Source organism: Rissa tridactyla, chromosome 16, assembly GCF_028500815.1.
Source record: "Rissa tridactyla isolate bRisTri1 chromosome 16, bRisTri1.patW.cur.20221130, whole genome shotgun sequence".
Classification (NCBI taxonomy): domain Eukaryota; kingdom Metazoa; phylum Chordata; class Aves; order Charadriiformes; family Laridae; genus Rissa; species Rissa tridactyla.
The window spans coordinates 6755040-6775842 of record NC_071481.1 but is presented as its reverse complement, the minus strand read 5'-3'; the positions used below and the strand labels follow the sequence as shown (position 1 = coordinate 6775842).

Here is a 20803-nt window from a genome sequence, read left to right as displayed (position 1 = left end):
AACCTTCATCTTGATTTTCCTGGCGGTGTTACTTTGACGTAAAAGTACTTTTTCCTGTGCCATTTGGTTCTCAAGGCTGACTTCTGCGCTAATTCTTGATGGGTTGGACCAGTCCTTATTCCGAAAGCCCAGGCTTTCCTACCGACTCCATCTGTAGGTATGACGTTTTTAAGATGCAGGATGTCTAACTATGTTCTGACTTTAAGACTCCACCCTTGGAAGTGCTTTGCAGCTTCTCTTTTTATTCTAGTCAGTGGGAAATTAAGCAGCGACATCACAGGATCAGACTCGTTAATGTGATAGTCCACCGGCAATGAGATTTAGAAAAGGTGATATTTGTGATACGTGTTTTATGGACAAGGAGCTCTGGCATCAGCTTGCTGAGTTGCTTACAGTGACTGATTCATTCCTCTCAGGGGAATAGCTCAGAGGTCACTTCTGATCACCAAAATTGTTGATTCTAAGGTTACAGCCACACACATCCTTACAGTAATGTATAATGCAGTTTTGTTGATTCTTTGATGATTGAAAAATGATGAATAATGAATATATCTAAAAATAAAGCTATAGTTTGTGATGCTTGGACTCTGTGTGCCAGATCCTATAAGAGGAATTCCTATCTGTCTGCTCTTAAATATTTGGTATTTCCAGAGCTTTTCTTGTAAAACACTATCACTAACTTCCAAAAATACAAAGTTATAAATGTGTATAATCCAGACTTTCGCATAAGTTACGTGTTTTAATTTTTCTATACAAAAATCTACTTTGTGACTCCACGCTACTGTTTAATCTCTGGTCAATATAGGATACTCTGCTGTGACGTGATTATAGCAGGAGAGATTCAGAGGAAGGACTGTACCGTCTTAAATATGTAGCCTGTACAAAAGCTGGTGCTGATAAATACACTCCTGCACTGTTCTGGCTTCCTTCGCTCTGCTCCGTCAACGTGTGGCTGGGGCGGGAGCTGCTGAAGGTGTCTGTCAGTACTGCAGGGCAAGCCAGTCCTAGGCTCTGCAGCCTTCATCTGTCGAACGCCAGAGTACGTCTCTTCTGCCATCCTTCTGGGTGAGGTTCAAGTCCTCATTCTTTCCATTGTGTGAACTAATACTCTTTTGATTATACTTCTTTAGGGAGTACTTTGAGGAGTGGCTTTTTAGGCATTCCTTTGGTATCAGCAAAAGAACTTCCTTTTAAACTGTACTTTTAGGTGCAGCTGTTTCTCGCACAGAAATTTATTTTCTTGGCGTGTTGAAAAGTAGCAAACAATTGTGATTTAAAGCAGTAGGAATCCAGTTTGGGATTATGAGCTGAATGGGGTGATTTTTGATAAAAGAGGAACATGAGAAGCACTGTTTTCTGTCTTTTCTCATGGAGGCAATGTACCATCTCTGTTTTCACTCTTGCCCTAAGAGGAGTCCTAACTGAGAAGCAAGAGTCCTAATTGACAAATGTCTGGCTACAGAGATGCAGAATAATTTCATAATTGGGAAAGCTTTTAGAGACAAGATATTAAAAAAAACACCCTCAAAATATTTGTCATGAGGACAAATGAAAGTAGGAGTTGCCTATTTATCAGTGAGGCTTAGACAATTGATGCTTAAAGTGTCATTTGGACACTAGACATATATAATTTAAAAAAGAGAGCTGATTGGCATGTTATATTTGCAGAATTCTGTGCTCATTGAATGTTTCATAACTATGAAAGCTGTTGTAAAAACCCAGCAAGCAAAGGAACATTGAACAAAACCGTGGCTGCCTTATTTGTACCGGTTCTCTGGCACTCAGGTGCCACAGAGTTCTAGGCCCTGAGCTAGCCAAGCTCGAGAGAAGGTTTTTGGGCTGAGTTCTGTGCTTGGAAAACTGTTTCTGTGCTTATTCAGGCACAAGGCAGCGTACTGGATGAAAGCCCCTTGCAGATACGATTCTGCCTTTCAGGTGGACTCTGCTGTGCTGTGTAGTAGTAAGAGCATAGTTTTGGGTTGAATTTTTTTTTTTTTGTAGTTATCGCAACAAAGATTTTAATGAGGTATTTTTGCTGGTGTTTTTAAGGAGATCCTCTCAAGACTAAAGAGCAACATGAAAGGATGCCTACCTCCATACTTGTTTGAAAACTGAACAAGCAGGTGACAGAGGCTGATATAGGTCAGTTACAGGTAGGAGCCTGTCTTTTTTGAAACAGAATAAAATGAAGGCAAGCGATTCATATTTGCATTAGAAAATACAGAGCTGGCAGAATAACGTGCAGAGGGGGCATGTGCTGAATTAACTGATCTCTGCAGCTCTGTGACAAGGATTGATACCCACAGAATGACTCTGTGTGGATCAGAACAAGGCAAGGGGATGTTGAAGTGACTACTATGATGAAAGCTCTGGCACATAGTTTAGCTGTATAAATGGAAATTTTCAGAAATACTACACAGACCGCAAGACCTAAATGCAGGCTGGATGTGAGGGTCTGGAGAGCAGTCAGAATTCAAGACAATGTCCGTGTTACTGACCTGAACGATGGGCAGGTAGATGAGCAGATAAGAAGAGGTGTGCCGTATAACTTTTGGCCTTGAAATAGAAGCAAGATTATCTTTATAAGCAGCCACGTAGAATCTCCCTCTGTATGTTGTTTTCTGATGCGCATCTCTGTCTCCTCCCTGTTTCGTCTCTTTTACCTTCAATGTTATTGAGAGAACAGGGTGTTTTTAGGAAGGGTGAATGAGTAAGGAAGTAGTTTCATGAGAGCAGAACTAATGAAAGGAGGTTTCCTGGAGATTTGTGCCCTTTTGAGTGTTAACCGTCTGTATTTTCTCCATTATCTCAGGTTGTTTCATCAGTTAGTAAATATTCAGAGATCTGAGATACAGTTAGAGAAAAAGACTGCAGTTTACTTGGACAGAAGGTTAAAAAGGGTTGGGGCTTCCACTGGTGGTGCAGTCACATAATTTACCATATAGACCTTTGCAAATGCTTATGGCATGGTTGCTGAAAATATCTTTTGGATAGCAAGCATGTTTGAACAGATGGAGAAACAAATTGGTTTCTTTTAAAGATTTTTTTTATTTTTTTTTTTAATCCTGTACCTTTTTTGGCAAAGGTTTGCCTGTCTGTAGGCTAGAAAGGAACAATTGCATAATAATCAAAGTTGTCTTCATGTCATACTGGGACAGCTGTTCCCTGGGATGTGAACAGGCACGGCTGACCCAGAATATGAATGCAAGGCATGGTACCGCCCATGGCTAAGATTCGTGACCCTCCTCTGCTGCTGCTGCCTGCTTTGCTTTGGGAGGCTATAGCAGGGAATGTGGCAGCACTGGAGCTCTGTTTGGGACTGATCCAAAGCCTGGTGAAGTCACCGAGAGCCTTTCTGTGAAATGCACTGAATTTTGAGCCATTTTCTAGCTTAACTATTCTGTCATGTGAACAATACTTGTTCGAATGTGTAACTTGTAGTGAGTGCAGTGGGAGGATAAAGCTTTTTAATAAAGGCTTTCCTCAAAAAACCCACAGATGGTTAAGTTGAGAAGATGCTTGGATTTTTATTAGTTCTTTGAGACGGCTAATAAAACTGGGTATGGTGACTCTGACTTTAGAGCTTAGCAGGTTGGTCATGGTTCTTTCCAGCTTTCATTCCACTCAGCATGGTCTGTTGCACACTTAAACACTGTACATGTTGCGGAAGTCTTGGTCTGCTGTTGGTGGAGGAACTCAGATGTGAAGGTCAAGTTTCAGCTTGATTCAATCAAATAAATCTGAAATCATGTTCTGAAAATAGGGATTACTGAGGCAGGTCCTTAGACCTGAGTATCTGGATCAACAGCAACACATAGAGGCCTTCAGGGGAAGGGGAATTCTCACGACAGGAAGGGAGATTTTGTTAATACCTGCAGAAAGTTGGAGTACTGTTACCTAGTGGAAGAAAATGGATATTTGCATAGTTAAAGCACTGAACTGAGACTTGGGAAACAGAAAAAAAATGTATTCAGCCACAGATTTGGGCTTGGACTCAGCAAAGTACTTGGTCACACTGAAGTGTAGTGCTGAATCGAGGCCTGTGTTAGCTCCTTGCCTAATGAGAATAGCCTTTATTTATTTAGCTTTTCCCCATTTTCTCTGCTGAAATTTATAAACTTGCTGCAGACCGTGCCTCTTACTGCTTATGTTTATACAGCATCTAGCACTGTGGTGCTTTTCTGTTTGCTGACATCAGAAAGCACTATTGTAGTACAAATAATAAAGATATGTATAAGAACACCAGCCTAACAGACCTCAAAGCTCGTACTCTGTAACCACACTAGGTTAGCTTACACATGTTTTGCCAAGCTGATTCTGATAGCTGTCTACAGTACAAGTCACTGCTTATTTTAACGTCCCAACTGTAATGTAATCTAAATATTTAAAACAACCACTTTTTTCTGCTGGAACTTGAGGACTGCTCTGCTCTGAGGGTGGAGTATGTTATATTTATTAAAAGCTAATGCTATGAAAACATGCTAAAGGGATACATCAGGTTTGGTCTGCTTCCTGTGGCTAGTGATCTGCAGTGGGACAAGTTAGAAAAACAAGTTTACTACTGTTCGTTTAATGAACATCTCCACATAGTGTATGCACAGTTTTGTTTTTCTTTTTTTCCAGTGCTCAGGTAGACTTGTTTTGGCTTAAGAATACACACACAGACTGTACAGCTGTTGGGTACATTAACAATCTCGGCAGGATTCAAGTTCAGCAACTTATCTATGGGCTTGCTGTATCTCTAATTAAAATTTGCCTGTGAAGCAGGTTGAATGAAACGGGATTTATATAATAATAATTTTTGAAAGATTATCGCTATTCTTGCCTGTCACAGAAGAGTCAACAGGCTACCAGGAGGACATCCAGATGTGCCAGGAGGAGATCCACATTCAGTGTTTTGAAACCAACCATAAATAGCAATGGAATAGATTAAAATTTTGAATTAAGGAATTAATTTACATGCAGTACTAAAGCCTGTAAAGATTTCTGTGGTATATTTGAGATTAGTAGAGCAGGCTCCCTTCCCTTGGATTCTGCTTGCTTACCTTCAAGCATGAGTCTGGCATTTTCCAAAATAGCCTTGTTCATGCTTGCATTTCAGATTCCACTTGAACTGCAGCCTGATAGGTGTTAACCACGACTCAGTGCAACCTGGTCAATTATCGTTCTGATTAGGACTTTCAGAGAATCATTCAGGAGCACCAACCATTTATTTCAACTGTTGTGCTACAGCGTTAGGTGGAAAGGTCAACAAGGTGGTGTTTAGAAAACACAGCGATTTTTCTCTATATGGCATCACTGCTAGAATTCTCTCCCTGTTCTTCTGGTCTTTATCTTCTTTAGGATTCATGACATTTCAATTTGGATGTCTTGATAGTTAAAGTTACTTCCTTTCTCTCTTTTTTCCACAACAGTTGGGGTTCCCGTATATTTGGCTGATTAGATATGTTGTTGTTCTGCTTGACATGATCAACAGTAGATTTTCTGCCTTCATGTCTATGTGAAATTCCTTTAAATGGTGTGTTTTTTCCTTCTCTTTGGTTCTGACTAATTCTCTCTCTCTTTACTGTCATTCTTTTCTTGTAAATAGACATGGAGAAAAGGTATCCATCAATGTCTTTATGCAGCTGATATTTGTCTTGAGAATATACTAGACTTCAAGTAACTTGCAGTATATTGTAGTCTCCCCATTGCAATCTTAAGCGCCTTGTGATCGGTAGGGATCTGATTTGCCGTTAGAATTTCTGTGCAAGGGCCCAGTTTGTTACTGATTTTGTTGATTGAATAGCTAGCCCACTGCCTTGATTGCTTCTTGGTGCCATTTTAACATCTCCAGGGTAAATGTGTAGTATGATTACTTGCAATTACAGCAGAGATGAGTTTACAGCCTCCTTGAAATAGAGCAGGTTGAAGTTTCTATTCCACCTTCTTTTGTGGAGGTGGAATAATAATTAATAATAATAATAATAATAAAAATAATAATAATAATTTAGGGATGTCAGCTGGTGTTTGCGAAGTGGCAAGCCTTTTTTATTTTAAATTTACTTACAACTTCTACAACACAGAGGTGGATTTTTATTTTTTTTTTTCTGGCAAGCTAAAAAGGAGCAGCATTATCCTTGAAACTTTCAGCAGTGTTGGAGTCCAGTCCCATATAAAGTTGGTTGAGATCAAGTATCTTAAAGCCATTAAACCCTGATCCTCCTTTCTTAGCACGTATGTCCCTCTCTTAACGTGCCTCATGTTATGGGAGGGAAAATTCAATAGGATCAGCTGATCGTTCCAATTAATGATGCTGACTCAACACAACTCTTTAGATATGCATTATTGCAGTTTATTCTGTGTAGCTTTTTGGTTCCTTAAATTGCTGAGATTTCTGGATTTTATTTGGAAAGAAATCAAGAGAGAGGAAGCAAAGTGACAAGTATTAAACTTACAGAGTAAAGGCAATATCTAGAAGAGTTTTATTCCTGTTTTCAGTCTGTGTGGGAAGGGAGGATGGCTCAGTATTTTTGTGTGACTTGACCATCTGTTTTGCGAGTTCTGGAGGTAAAGTCAGCCTTTGTCCTTCCTGTGTCCACCAGGTAATCCTGAGGTGAGCAAGTAAGTTCTGAGTGTTTCTTTTGCTTTGATATCTGCACTGAGTGGAGCAGCGCTGAGTTTTACGTGCTGAAAAACCCGAAGAGAACTCGAGAAAGCTCAAAAAAGGGGCAGTGTCCTTTCAGTGACTGGCTGCTACAGATAGACTTAATTTATCCTTTGTTCCTTGAAATCTCGCTTTGCTCTTGTGCTGACAGGACTCAGGCTGTTGTATAAGGAGCAAGCTGTGCTGTTGCTGATCCTTTGTTGGAATGTTTTGGATCGCTTGGCTGTGCTGGATAATGGAGATGAGGTGAATGGCCTCCGATAAAAATGGACATGGCACTGAATTGAGACAGATTGATATTACTTGGTCCTATAGTTATTTTTTGAAAAAGCTTGCTCCTGCCTCACGGTTACTCTCTATTTACTCCGTTGTTTGCATTCTTTTTGCATAAGGATTTCCCTGTAGTTTACTAAAGCTGAAGTCTGTAAACTACTTGATTGTACTGAGCAGAAATCTATTCTGATGCAGTTTAATGGCTAATTACTTACGATATCCAGGACTGCACCTTTTCTTTGTCTATGTTATTTATAAAGAAAACAGGTGCCTCATCTTTTGCTGAATGTTTACTTTATGTGCTCTAATTGTATTATTATATGGTGGTAATTAAGTCCTGCAAGGGACGCTTGTGCAATCTGCAAATAAATCCTCTTCTCTGGTAGTCTTGAGTAAATGTCACAGTGGCCTTCAGTAGCCAGTTATTTTGAAATCTCTCTACATGTAACCAATGAGAAAAACACATGTAAATTCAGTTTAAGCGTAGCTATTTGTTAAGAAATTTGCAAGATGCAGTATATGCAACCCCGGTTCCAAAGGACGAACTGTTTTCAGACAAGATACACTGAGTAGGTGGATTGGGAAAGTTAAAAGGGGGAGTGAAGCATTCCTGACAATCTCTAATACCATTTTTACTGTTTGTTTAATCTCTGCTTGCTTTTATTCACTTGGTTGGGGTGCTGAATCTGGACAGATGATTAAACTCATCTGTTTTTCGTGTCCCAGCAAAATGTGTCGTTTTTTCATAGTCATTTAGGGTAGGTCTAACTCTGCTTCTGATGAAATTACAGGAAAACCATTTCTGAAAATCTCACTGTTAGTGTTCAGAAATGCAGTCTTGCCTTGTTTATTCAAGAGTTCCAAGACAGGGTTTTTTGCCTTATTTTTCTACTGTTCAAAGATTTAGCAGTGAATGCAGGTTAAATTGGTCTGCATTGTTAGTTTAGCTGACAAAGCTAGTATTGCAGTTGGAAGCCTAATAGTAATTGAATCAAAATGTCTGTTTAAGAGCATGTTGCTGACAATAAAATGTAAGAAAGCTGTAAAAATGTCCTTTCTCAATAGAACACCACTTTGTCTGTCTTGGTCTTCAGTTCTCTAAGCATATACCTGCATTGTCCAAAATAGTCTTGTGGAGACCGGCTTGAAGTGGTACCAGGTAAATACTCTTTGGAATTGTTGTGGTGTGGTCCTTTCCCTGATCCAGTGGACCATGTGAAAAAGCCGAACTGAAATAGAATCAGCCCTCTATTAGCGTGATTATAAGTGTAAGCCTTTACTTCTTCATGCTACAATGCCACAATACAGAGACTTACCTTAGGTTACCTTCAGATGTGCTGAAATCTTCTACGTGTATTAGATGTTGTCCCTCAATAGCCGGTTAAAGTATTTTGGAAGATACTTTCTCATCATGATTTTAATTGGCCTAAAAACCAATGTGTTAAAAAGGGCAAATTCATAAGAGGTATTCTCAAGGAAGCAGGATCCGTTGATAGTAACATCTGATTTATTTTTTTCCCCCTCTGAGTTGATGGCAGCTCCCACTGTGTTCTGACCCTCTTTTACTTGGAGAGTATACAAAAAAGAAAATTCCTCTCCTTACACACCCTCCAAAAATTGGCAGATAGATGATCCTCTTCTGGAGGAAAAAATGAGGAGGTCATGTTTGCTCTCCAGAAAACCGGCAAATCTAAGCGCTGCATCCAGCTATCTCTTGAGAAGATCCCTTTAGATATTAAATTTTGCTTCTTTTCCCAAATGTGATAATAACCTCGAGGCAAAAGATACCATTAGGACTGAAACTTGCATCCCTTTGTGGGTGGGTAACAGTCTTTTCTAGCAGAAATGCAGTGTCTTCTGAAAATGCATAAGCCATTTTTTAGTTACCCTGGTTCCTACAGGAAGAAAAGGCTATCTGTAACCATCTTTATTTTTGCAGGATGTTTTGGTCTGACTGCTTTGTCCTTTACTTGTGTGTTTGTGTGAGAACATAATATAGTGAAAATACACTCCTGTGCCAGCTGAAAAATACAGAATTTCCAGCCTCTTCCATCTCTACCTTATAAGCAGAGATCGTGGAGGTGAACTGGTTTCTTATCTTGGGGCGTTCTTTCAAGGGTACCTGGTACTTCAGGAAGCTGTTCATTTTGCTGCTACTGCTTCATCTGTTGTTTGTCTTTTGGCCATAACAGAAATACTTGTGTGTTTTGGAGCCAGGTGGTCTTCATGGAGCTCTGAGTAAATGTCTCTGTGGCCAAATTAGGGGATGGGAGCGGGGGCTGTTTTTAAGGCCCTGTTGCAGTGGTATCCAAGCACCAGTTCCTACAGCGCATGGAAACTGGTGACACACAGAGCTTTTAAACCCTTATTTAGTCGAATGCTTGTTTAACTTAAATCTCAGAAGCAGATCCATTCATATGTAGTAATGTGCTTACACAGGTGTTCCTTACTGTTTGTCTTGTTCATAGTTCCCAATAGGGGCTTGACCCAAACTCCTTAATAATACCTAGGAATAGTTATTAGTTAATTCTGATGGGCTTTGGGACAGACTCTTCTGACTAATATATTTGTCTGGACTTTGTTGGGTACCAAAAGCTTCTTTGATGGAATTGCTTCCGTAGACTCTCTCTTGTGGGATTGCAAGTACTCCTGAAAACAGTTTGAGATGCTCCAAGCTCTACCACCCTAGAGTTTGGGTTTAAATACATATACTATATGTATGACTCTACATTTGGAAGCTTGTCTTTGCAAGAAGAAAATGCCTGGTGGGAGAGGATGGAATGCTGAGAATGTATGTGTTTTAGGGAGGAATGGTTGCTCATGGCTAGTTCAACACTGCTGGCTCTTTGGAGCTGAGTGTTAGAATCAATAAAGGTCAGCGAGCGGGGTCCTGAAAACGCTGCTTCAGAAGTATAGTCTTCCTGTTGTGCTGACTTCAGGGAAAAATACGTCTGTGCTTGAGCCAGCTTTGTCCTGTCAGCTCCACTAATGGGGATGGGTGAGTTTTTCCAGAGTGGGCATTGCTGTTGAGGTAGTGAGCAGCGGGGATATGGTATGAGCACAAAGTTCTCTGGATCTTCTGTTGGCTTCAACTCTCTTTTAGCATCAGAGCTAAGAGAAGATTTTAAGTGTGTGTCATATGTGCAGGAAAAGCTTTGATGCTTTTCTTTTTCCGTCTGATTATTGCTTGCCTTTTAGCAAAGAACCTGCCACTAGACTGTTCTGCCACTAGAATGCCATTTTCTAAAGTAATTAAGCACCAACTCAAGGTTTAATGAGCATGTTGGGGAAGGGAGAGGATGTCACTGGTGATTTTGCTGGTGCTGTTTTGGGGTCCCAGTTCTCAGGGAAGACTATTGGAGGCTACAGTTTCTGATGTAGAGTTTAATTGGTTGAGACAAGCTGCTGAGCAAATACAGAGGAATTTACAGTGCTTGAGGAAGGAATGATCTAAATAGTTGCTCAGTGATTCTGTTGTGGCTTATTTCCATGTGAAGTGTAAGTAACTGAGGGAATAACAATCATTTTTGGTTATTTCAGTGGCCTTGGTAAGCTAAAGTATGAAAATCATTTGGGAGGGTATTCAAAACATACAAAACGTGATATTCTCCATTCAATTACTGGAATGAGTGAAACACTTGAGGGTAATAAGAGAACCCCTTCACCTTATGCTATTGACTTGCTATGAATTTGGTTATTGGATTTACTTTTACCTGTTTCATCATTTCTGAAGAAGAAAACATCTCCTTTTTGAAAAGTACTCTTTTTTTAGCAAGCAGGTGAAGTTTAGTGGCAGAGATTGTAGGTTGTTTGGTTGGACTTGATGATCTTAAGGGTCCTTTCCAACCATGAAGATCTGTGATTCTGTAAGGATCGACATTCTTGGATTTGTTTGGCAAATAATATAATTGGCGAAGACCAAGATGCCTAATCAGTGTGAGAATTTCTGATTTGGATGAGTGTTATGCAGGCAGAGGGTGACTGTGATGCTGAAGGTGAATCAGCTAATTACTAATTGGAATGTGACTGATGGCTGACCTGATAGGGCTGGGATATGAGAGGTAGATAGTGAGGCTGCTCAAGTCTTACAAGGACGGCATCTTCACAACAACTTGCAGTCTCAGTTGGAATGACTGAGGTATGGAGTCCATCTACTGCTCTGGAAAGCTGCTAGGTTTGCACAATTCTGTTTCTTAAAGTTATCTCTGATTTTGGAAGGAGAAATGTCCTATTGAGGTTGTTCAGCAATTTGTGAGGAGCAGCCCTAAAAGGGAGCCTCCAGATTGGGATTTACTTATTTATTTTTAACCTGCCTTTGGAAGACCCTTAGTAAGTAAGTGTGCAAATACTATTTGTTAGCTGCTGTCTTGCTGTGGGGAACTGGGACAAGAGCTTGTGTTTTAACAACTGTTGGACTGTTAAAACCAAGCATTCATCACATAAACTTTAAGAGGAACAAATAGATTTGAAAATTGTCTCAAAATTAGAGTTTTGTTAGTTAAATCCTATCCGAAACCTGTGATATTTAAATGACTTGTCTCTGCCTTCCGTCTGGAACGTGAAGAGAATGACTGTGTGGGTTGAGGCACTGGTTTGGGATTTGAGGTCTGAGTTCAGTTTTCCCTCTTCCAGCTACTCTGTACTTGACCTTGAGTAAGTGATCTAGACCCTGATATTACAACCAGTTAAACTTGTGCCTGCCTTAATTTATGGATGTGAGTTGTGCCTTTGGAGGAGACTGTAAACATGTTAAAATGACATGCCTAGGAAACTTGTAAATAAGGGCTTTTATTTTGGGGATTCAGTTCTGATTTGTGAAAACTCCTAAATCAGAGTAAAGCTCTAGCTTGCTACAGACTAGCGTAAATGCAGTTTGCACTTACAGAATATGGTGTAAACGCTTGGTATCTTATCAGATTTCTCTCTCCTTTTGTTTTGCTGAGTCGCAGAGAGGCTCCTTCTCCCCTCCCTGCCCGTTGCTTTTTGGCTGTCATTTTAGTAGAAGTTCTTTGCAGCCAGGTTCAGTCACTGTTCCGTTTGTACCCACGTAGTATTTTCTATTGAATTTACTATTGTGGTTGAATTCTTAAAATTATATAAAAAAATAAAAATGATTTGCCAATGCAGAAAGAATGGAACTACTAAAAGAGTGGGTTTGCAAGGCTTTCTGGGGCTGCGTTTTAAATATGATTATTTCCGGTTGTAATTTATGACATATTTTAGTTCTAGACACAAACTGAAAAAAGGTACAGTAAATGGAACAAAACTAACTGAGCCCAGAGACTTGCCTGGTAGAGAGATGAGGAGTGAGTAAGGATGCATGACAGACTTTTTCTTTATTTGAAAAGGAATATGCAAAAAAGTGTCTTGACACTAATTACATTTCGCTCTTTCTGAGGAAGAAAGTGCGCAGTGGTAGCGAGTCATGGCAAGATATGAGTGCTGCAGAAAACATGAATATTTAGGAATCTCTGGACCAACCGTGTTGTTTCTAACTAGAGGTGCCAGTTAAACTGTTGGATTTCTGATGTCATGGGGAAACATCCGGGAATATTTAGTCATTCAAGATTGTTGAGCAAGTGCAATGCTTGCAGACATGCTTGACAAGTTCCTTATTTCAGTCTATGCAAAAATCCTCACTGGCGTCAGTGGTACTAGAAACTAATCCTGAAATGGTACAGAATGTGCCTTTCAAAGAGTTTTGAGTATTTGAAATAAAGGTAAACTAAGTAATGGCTGTGGAGCCTGGGTGAACGTGCAGCTGGGGCGTTGCTAAGAGCTCTTTGGTGTTTTACTTGTTCGGGAATGGCTCTTGCACAGTGTGTCCTGATCAACTTTGAGTGAAGATAACAACAGTTTTCAATGCAGAGTGAATTTGTTTATTGTAATCAGTGCTGTTTCAGGTCTCCAGTGTGTAAGAATTCCCTACAGGGTAAATGGAAATCCGGTTCCTCGTGTGATATTAGCTAGATGCGTCTGAAGTAGAGCGATCAAATAGTTAATGTCAAAAAGCCTGCCTCTTCTGTCTTTCGAATTGTCCCAGCAGGGGTTGCATTTCATGGTTGACATTAGCCATGCTGTTCCAGCTCCTGCTTCTTTCACATCCTGCTTTTCATCCCCCCTCCTTACTTATGTTTTTTTAATGCATCTCTTATTCAATGTGGTTAATAAGCAAATTTGTCATCTGCTTATTTTTGTCTTTGCTAGCACTCCCCCCACCCTCCCGTTCAGACCAAATTAACAGTAAGCCAGTGAATTGAAGATAATGCTACTGTGAATTATCCTTTGCTGCAGGGCAGCTCTGCATTTGTAGTGCCAAGCTGACTTTAGTTTGTGTGACTAAAACCAGGCAGTCCAAAAAGAACTGGGATTTTCATTCCTGACAGGAGGGGCTCATGGGTGTTGGAGGGTGGTGATGAACTTTAGGAGGCTTGTCCTTGACAGGCTCTTTTCGTGGGGACATCTTTGGCTGGTCTGTCTTGACCTTGTCCTGTGGGTTGCTGCGTGAATTGCACTTGCTCTGTACATTTGTAAAAAGGCGTCAGAGACAAATACAGAGTGGTTACTTATGGTTTGAGGGATCCTTTGTGAAGATGGACGTCATGTTTTGCGAGGCAGAATGTAAGCTCCCAGTAAGAAAACAGTCCTTACTCTGAAGAACTTGCATTGCACCTAAGCAAAAAGAAACAAGCCTAAGGACAGGCAGCATTGGAGGGTTTTTTTTTGAGTGAGAGGATCATGGCACAGTAAAAAATGGGCCTAAAGTAAAACTTTTTGGTAAGAGAGAGGTTTGTTGCCCACCTTTGCGCATTCTGTATGCACGCAAATGATTTGTCCTTGGAAGGGGGGAAAAAGGGGGGTGAATATTCCTGTTATCCTAGTGGTATAACATGAGCTTTCTTTGGAAGAACCACTTCTGAGGTGGCCAGAGCATGTTCCATGAGCACTTACACATGTAGCACTCCTTCCAGCTAGGTTTTTTGTATTTGGATGATGCAATGTAAACAGTACCTGCGCTCTGGGTCCATGAAGTTCTGTGGAGGTCCATTCCTTCTGCAGAGGCCTTGACAGTGCCTGTATCTCATACTCACAAAGAGAAAGGGAGAGAGAAAGGTCGGTGTCTCTCTCTGTAATTATCGTGGTGACCCAGCTGTGATAGGTGTAAGCATGTAAAAAAAGTGGTTGGAGTAAACACTACTTTTTTCATCCAGTGGGTAAAGAAGTTGCATTGTGTTGATTTTTCCATTGATAACTATTGAGCACTAGTAAAGTTTTTCATCTGAGTGATGGCAGTCTAGAGAATCAAGACCAAAGTACAGACTAACGTGTTTAGGAGCAAGAGTGGGATTACTATATTGTACTAATTCTGGATAATATCCCAGTCATCTCTCTGGAACATTAAATGTTTTGCAGTCTGGCTAAGTATTGATGTACTAAACTGGAATACATCTCCTCACACACACAAAATAACAAAACGTCGGAAAGGGGAGAAATCCATTAAGGTGTAACAGATGTATTCTTTTTAAGGAAGCATCTTGCTTTTTTCTTTACATGAAATCAAAATGAAAGTAATAGAAAATGAGTGAGTAGAAATTATAATCACTGCCTGTGCCCAAGGTCTGGGACCGTGGCCTGGGATATACTGGATAAAAGAACAAATTCATGACATAATTATCTAGCCAAGCCTGGCAAGCTGACTAAAGGTTGCTTCCAGTGATTGCTTCTGAATGCAATTGGTTTTGACAACCTTGAGTCTGTCACTGTCATTCCAATAAAATGCGTTGCTTCAAATTAAGCAAAATAAGACCTTTCTTCTTTTTCATAGTCCTAGAAACTCTTGGGTCTTATTGTTCCTTTCTCCTTTTATCCTGAGGGCTTCTAGGAGCAATAGCAGTGGTGATTTGTCTCTGGATTCCAAGCTGACAAGAAGCTTTACAATATGTCAGTTAGTAATTGGGGCACTGTGAACTCTCAGCAGCAGATTGAATATCATAATTAGAGCTCTATATGTTTGATTTCTTTGGAGTAATGTCATACAGATCAGGAAGTGGCTTTATAACTCTGTACACAAATGGGACAATCTTGTCAACATTCATGACCTTAGGGAACCGGTAAGGTTGAGTGATGGTGGCTTTCGGGTGGGCTTCTAGGTTGGAAAATAATGCTGTGGATGTTGGATTGTTTGAGTGGTTGGTTCAGCTTCCAGTGCCTGGGAATTTAGTAGTAGAGAGACCATCACCATCCTTTGCCCCATTGTTGGTAGCCTCAACAGACAGGCAAAGGTGGAGTCTGTCTCTGAAAACACGTCTACTTGGTTTCTCCGGGGATTGAAGGATTGAAGCATACTCTTTATACTTGCTTGTTGGATGAGTGGAAGGTTTCATTCTCCAGGATTAAGAGTCTGTTTAAACTTTCTTTGAGTTGGTAGTTTAGTTGATTCTCTTTTCTCCTTCTCCTTCCTCAAAAGTCTCCTCTCATTCACTCCTCTCTGCTGTTTTGTCCTCATAGAGCACCGCGTGTCACGTTGTCCTCAGCAGAGTCCATGCACCCGAGAAAGGATGTGCGAGGCAGACATGTGTCCAGTGCTGCACGTGTTGAATAAATGTGTTTCTGATTTTCAGTACTTAATTCTAAGAGTTTGCCTAAAATATTTTCCTTCTTAACAATTTCATATTATTCTTTAAACCTGAGGCATTTAGGTATAAGTTGTAGACACTTGTGAGATCAACTGCGCTGCTGGCATGTAATTGAAACCTTTACTCTATTAAAGGCACAGTACTAGCTGTTACCAACTGCTCATGGAAATCTAGCTCTTAAAAACTGCATTAGCTCTTAAAAACTTATTTTAAGTAGTCATAGAGCTACCTTGACTTTCCCTTGCCGAGCCTGCTGATTTCTCACATTCATATATTCTTGTTCCTTAAAATATTTTCTTTTTACTTACAGCAGCCAGGTAAAATAAATAAAAACAATAGGGACATGCACATCTGTCAGCTCATGAAATCTTAAAACATTTTTTTCTCTAAGGATAGTAAGTATAGATATTTAAATGCAAAACAAAAACAGCTCTTGAAAATGTATTACTCCTTTTGCTAATATGATTCATTCTCCCGAGCGTTAAGCGGTAAGTGAGATGTCAGATAGCATTCCAAAACGTGTTCTGTGGAGGCAGTGTACAAAAGCTGAACTTTTATTAAACCTGTGTTATCAAAAGAAGCTGTGTCTCTCGGGGTGGAGGCACAGTGCTGCTGGAGAACAGTGTTTGCCAGGGCAAAGTAAAGTAACTATCGGGTTTGAGAATCTGACAGTACCTCCTTTTGTTGCTGTGTTTTCTTATGGACAGATTTCCTTTTGAAAACAGTGACTCAGGACATGGTCAGAAGGCAATATCTGTGTTAAAAAGTTGTAACAGAGATACTGCCAAGGTGTCTTAAACTCTTAGACCTCTTTAAGATTCTGTGAAAGAGGTAGTTGCTTAACGTGTATTTCTGATTTCCCCACCAGACAGATTGAGTTTTAAAAGGATTTTTGGTGGCTTATTGGATACTGGGTTTAAAAGCAACAGCTAGACCTTTGCCTGTGGATAGGGTTCTTGGCATGTCTTTGGGCAAATTTGAACAACTAGTCTATGTTTCAGTGTTTAATTCCCACCTGCCCCCCCTTCTCATCCATGCTGTCTCCTTTTAATAGCTTCTTTTTCCTCTTTAGACTCCAGGGATCACTAATTAAGAAATCAGCCTCTGGTTGGTTGGATAACCATTGGCAAGTGCCGCGGTTACAGTGCTGCTGGTCTTCCCCAGTCTCTGACTGCAAATGAGTAAAGATAGGAACACAGCTGTAATAGAAGAATGGACAGATTACAAAACCACTGGGATTGGGTCTCTTCTTATCTGTCTTCGCCAAACAGCAGGATATATGTCTCAATGAAATCAGAATTAGGAAACGACAAAGTGGAGTTTTACTCTTGAGAGATGCTATCAGTATCCTTCTGCAAAAAAAAAAAAAAAAAAGAATTTGGAAAGCTCAAGAAGCTATTCAGGATTTATGGTGTGGGTTGGTTGAGCTGGAGCTGTTCAGCTGCTCTTTACTGTGTTTACAGCAAAAAGCAGCAACAAAATCAAACTTTACAGTTTACCTGTTCCGCTGTTATCGTCTGTTAATGTTGAGTCAATTGAAAAAGTCTGACCTGTGAAAAACTGCTTTGACTTCTGGATTGTAGTTCAGTTGAAATATATGATTTTGGTTCTCACTATGATGTGAATTCGGGCTCTTCTCATTAGTTTGAACTTGACATGGCAAACTGCTTTTGCTTCTCTAATAGGATTTGGAAGAAATCTTTTGCAGTGTCCCAAGCCAAGTATTGGGCAGCCTGATAGAAATACAGAGCCTGGCTGCATCTGTCTTTTCACTGAAGGCTGTTCCTGGTGCTCTGCCCGTTCTTTAGGCAGAGGGCAGAAATCCCAGCTCTGCAAGTGGGGCCAGTCCATGCCGTTTTGTAATTGGAGGCCCAATGGCTTATGAAGTTCCCGGGACAGGAAAATATTGAGTTTGATGAAAGATGGATGATGCAACTCTTAACGACTCTAGTAATAGGGAGAACTTATAATTTCTTACCAATTTCAAACTCATCCTTCTTGGGGTGATGAATGTGTCCATCAAACATTCCCTAGCGATGCTGCATGTCGTTTCACAGGGCATGCAGCTAGTCAAAACGTATTCTAGACACCACTGGGGCATGGTGATGAAGCTGTGCTCTGCATCCAGAAGATGGGGCTTTCTGGTGTTTATAAACCTAGTTCCCTAGGGAGTTTGGTTATACTGGCACATGCCTTATATTAGTAAAGTAGAAAGGTTGCCACTTATGTTTTTTGTGGCTCCATCTCTGGGAAATGTTTTTCACTGTCAAGATGGAGAAACCTTCTGCAAGGTTCAGGATGTTTCCTTTAAAAGACAGGGCTACCCGGAGTTGTCCATCTAAAACCTGTGGGAGATTCAGATTTCCCCGTACTGCGTTCCACAGCCAGAGTAGATAATAACTCTGAGCTTTGTTAGATCCCTCAAGAGCTGCGTTGCCAGAGGAGTACCACAGCTCGCTGAACAGAACCAGAGGGATGTATGGATGCATATCTTCCACTCGGGACAAATGGATCGCTGAATCCAGAAGGAACCAACAGACTGTCAAAGCACACTTTGCAAATACTGTAGCAATCTTCTGGCTGGGGCTTGTAAAATCCAGACAATAAAGGCAAGAGGGGTGACTTGTTGCAAATTGAAAATGTGAATTTCCTCTGAATGGACATGGCTTGCAATTTTGTTTTCATGTTCAGTTCCTGGTGAAATGCCATGTACGTAAGAGTGACAGGCCCTTCAGAAGGCTGGCTGTGGCTAAGGTGATTACCTGGCACTTGGAAGACCTGAGTTCGGTTGTCAACCCTGCCACACAGTTTTCTGCCTCATCTTACCATCTGCTGGAAAAGATGCGATAAGTCTTTAATCTTGTGTTTTAGATGATGATTTTCCCTGGAGAAGGCTTATCTCGTTTTGTACGGTGCCGGGATAATGAGAGTTTGTTTTCCATTTCAGAGGGCTTTAAATGCCGCTTAAATAAATAAATAAATGTAATTGGGCCCTGTGTTCCCCCCCGCCTCTTCCACACTAATACACTGGTAAATTAAGGCAGCGATTCTGTTGGATTCTGTACTTAGACCTACAAGTACTCATTTAGAAGTCAAATATCTCTGGGCTTGGGCAGGTTTGGAATGAAGGTTTGCATTTTGCTTGCTCTGCCTTTGCATATGGAAAAGGTTCAGTTCTCTCTGTGATGCATAAAACCTGAACACCTTTTGTCTGAACTGTTTCTCTCAGCAGCCTCTTGGGTTGCTGAAATGACTCTTAAAAGAGCAGGAGGTGGGGAACCAAAGAGGCAGAGCTGGGCAGGTAAAAACCATGTACCTCCTGTGAACAGGGGCCCCTCCCGGAACACTCTTTGTGCTTCACCAGCTGCTAGGTTATAGTTCCATAGCTGAGGAATTTGGAGGAGCATCATTTCTTGGTGCATGCATGTCTGTTCTTGGCAGGCCTGCTCCCTGTCTTTTGAAGGGTACCTTAGCTGAACGGCTCAGTGTTTTAGGCCTGTCTGATTTTTATTTTCCTTAAATGGATGGCCTTAAGAGCTGTTGGCAAATGCTTCTTGCTGTATTCATGAGGAGCAGGGAATTGGTGATCTGATGGGAAAGCCTGTGATGCACCTGGCGAAATGGTGAAATACAGCATTGTGAACTCTTTTCATGGCAGCTTTTTTTTTTTTTTTGGTGGAAAATCTGTGTTCTTCAGTACTGCTGTACATTCTTGTAAGGATGCACTGAACAAGAATAGCTTGAAGAAATATTTCTTTATAAAGAACTCCAAAATCTGTATCAAGTACCAAAGTGAGTCCCTGAGCACCGCAGCTTTCTTCTTGCTTATAGATTTTCAGGAGTGTAGTAGGAAATGCAACAACCATCTCTCTCCCTTACCAGTGTCTTCCAGTTCTAAACTGAAGGGGCTACTCATGACATGCGGGAGGTTGGGTTATTGATGTTGATATGGACATGGTCTTTTACTGGAAGACTTCAGTTTTCTCAAAGCAACGCCTCTCTTAATTTGCTTTTACAAGGATATTCAATACATCAGTCCATGCAATTTGTGCTATCACTTTTTGTTATTTTTCTAAATGAAACAGTAGATATTTTTGTTGAATGCATTATAGTGTAGCTTGGAACAGCAGACTCGTGTCTAAACGTGAACTGGGGCTGGGGTTTGTGCTCGCTATCAAGAACTTGCTTCACTTCTCCACTGGAACACCTTTCTGATGGTGAAACCAACAATTTTTTACTTACCATGGTGAAAATATTTAAAGAGTGATCACCATCCCATATGGGCATGTATCCAAAGACTACCTGTTTCTTAATTTATATCTGACTTCTTGGGATTTTGTGACAAGCTGGAGATTTCTCTTTCAATGCCTAAACAAACTTGTAGGTCCAGTTATACTTTGAAGTTGAAGTGTGGGTGGAATTTATTCCTAGGTCTGGATGTAAAGAGGTCTGAACCCAGTTTTTCACTATGTTAGAAGTTTGTCTTGCAGTGTTGCTATCCCAGGGAGGTGTTAGAGGGCTGTATCTGGGCTTCCCCAACACCAGTACCATGTTGTTCCTTGTGGGAGACTAAACTTCGAAGAGGTGTAGACAAGGACAGCTCTATCTTGTGACCTGGATTCCAAAATACTTTGTCTACAGAGACTGTCCAGACCGTATGTTGAACAGCTGAAACAGCCATGAAATGGATTCACGTTGTACCCCTCCTGGGCTGCCTTTAAGACTCGATGAAGATTCTGGGAATCGTGTGTTAAATTGATGTCTCTAGGACGCAGTACACTTCTTAAGCTTGTACAAAGAACTGACTAGTGAAGGTTTCCGGTGGCTTCCTGCAAAAGAAAAGGATACAGGATCTTTTGGGTTTTCTGTGCAATTCTGTGGGAGAGCTGACATTTTGCATGTGCTTTGAAGATAAACAGAGATGGTAGTCTCCACCTTTGCGCCTGTGTTTTATACAGGTCTGGAGGCAACAGGCGCTATTGCATTCATTACAACAATTCTAACTTGTCGTGGGCTGTGAGATATACTTCTGGAAGCTGGAGCAGTGTAGACCAAAAGACCTTATTAAAATAAACTAAATAATTTTCACCACATCAGTGACCAGAATTATGCCATTTAATTAAAATATGTCTAGACAAATAACCTAGGGGGAGAGAGATAAGTGTTAGAGGTTTCTGCATAGGGACCATGCTAAATAAATTTGTGAATAGCTGCTTTTCTCTGCCAAGTGTCTGGAGTCTTGGAGTAC

The 20803-nt window shown here is 40.7% G+C and overlaps 1 protein-coding gene across 3 annotated transcripts in view; it reads left to right on the top strand.

Moving 5' to 3' along the window:
- DVL1 (dishevelled segment polarity protein 1) overlaps nt 1–20803 on the top strand; it is a 90470-nt gene that overhangs the window by 3243 nt on the left and 66424 nt on the right. The gene's annotated exons all lie outside the window — the stretch shown is intronic.